We start from the raw sequence: 1,538 nt of genomic DNA, 5'->3' as shown, positions 1-1,538 counted from the left end.
GGATTCTTAACCACTATGTCAATGCGACATAACAATAGTTGACTTGTTCTTTCTTCTTCAGACATGTGAGTTGGCTCTCCTTTTTATTTACCTGTCAAACACAAAAGTAACAAGCCTTATAACCTTGACCCTGCCAGGCACGGTGGCTCACGCTTGTAATCCCAGCACTTTGGGAGGCTGAGGCGGGTGGATCACCTGAGGTCAGGTGTTTGAGACCAGCCTGACCAACATGGCAAAACTCCATATCCACTAAAAATACAAAAACTAGCCAGGCCTGGTGGTGGGCACCTGTAATCCCAACTACTCGGGAGGCTGAGGCAAGAGAATCGCTTGAATCCGGGAGGTGGAGCTTGCAGTGAACTGAGATCGCACTATTGCACTCTAGCCTGGGTGACAGGGCGAGACTCTGTCTCAAAAAAAAAAAAAGAAAGAAACTTTGCCCCATATCCTTTTGTAGTTCATGAGCATGATGATTGGGTGTTCACACAAATATGTGAAATGTGCTGGCCTCAGACCTTCTTAGGACATCAGCACATGACTCTGCTGGGACCTCATTAATCCATTAATACATTAAGCATCTAGAAATTTTCTGGTTAAAAGAAATATGAGCCTATAGCTCTAGGAGTTATTATTCTTGGTGTAGGTCAATTTTACAGGTCCTGAAGAGGAACTAGTGTACCGATGTTCAAAATGACTTCTGGTCAGTGATGGCTATCCAAACACACACACACACACACACACACACGGAGCAGAGGGGAGACAGAGAGTCACTGTGTTACCCAGGCTGCAATGGAGTGTCTATTCACAGATGTGATGATAGCTCCCTGCAGCCTTGGACCCCTAGCCTCAAGTGATCCTTTGGCCACAGCCTCCTGAGTAGCTGGGACTACAGGCACACACCACCATCCCTGGCTCAAACACTTGATATTAGTCTAACACCAGTAGCCAGACAGGCTAGAGGAGGGATGAAACCAGCTTTGACTTGTAGTCTACGTAGTAGGTTAATGTGGGAGAGAGGTGGGTTTCAGGATAAGCTGTAAACCACTCATCCTTATGAGACTCACTTGTGGAGGGTTCTGGACGAGCCTCCAACTTGGCTCCTCACTCACATGGAAGTTGTTTCCAGCACTTGGAGAAGTCTCCCATAAAACATGCAAAACTCCATCAAGTAGTGATAAGAAATAGATGGTTTACTGAACATTTTGCAGAGAGAAAAAGAAGATGCCATATCACACACCACACAGCAGAAATTTAGGCAAAATCCTCATTAGACATAAGGATTCTTAATGTTTTTCTTTCCCAAACATCTTCTTCCCAATCTCAATAGCTTTTCTTCCTTTTTCTTTCTTTCTTCCTTTCCTTTTCCACGCAGTATCTAACAAACTGCAATATTGTTACCAGCATCAACTTTAATGCTAAGCTTAAATAATGTAAGCAAAGCATAAACTGTAGAGTTCAAAACAGTAATGAATCTCCTAGTGGGTTTCACTGTCCATCACACCCACTCAACCTCATTCTCAGGATCCTGTAAACAAAAG

General features: G+C 44.0%; 1 non-coding gene across 1 annotated transcript; it reads left to right on the top strand.

Annotated features, from left to right (window-relative positions):
• Positions 1-445: 445 nt before the first annotated feature.
• On the top strand, positions 446-549 carry LOC126951875 (small nucleolar RNA U13). The gene has a single exon (XR_007724716.1). It is a non-coding gene; the product is annotated as a small nucleolar RNA U13 (small nucleolar RNA).
• The last annotated feature ends 989 nt before the right edge of the window (positions 550-1,538 follow it).

Source organism: Macaca thibetana, chromosome 3, assembly GCF_024542745.1.
Source record: "Macaca thibetana thibetana isolate TM-01 chromosome 3, ASM2454274v1, whole genome shotgun sequence".
Taxonomy (NCBI): Eukaryota; Metazoa; Chordata; class Mammalia; order Primates; family Cercopithecidae; genus Macaca; species Macaca thibetana.
This window is presented reverse-complemented; position numbering and strand designations above follow the sequence as displayed.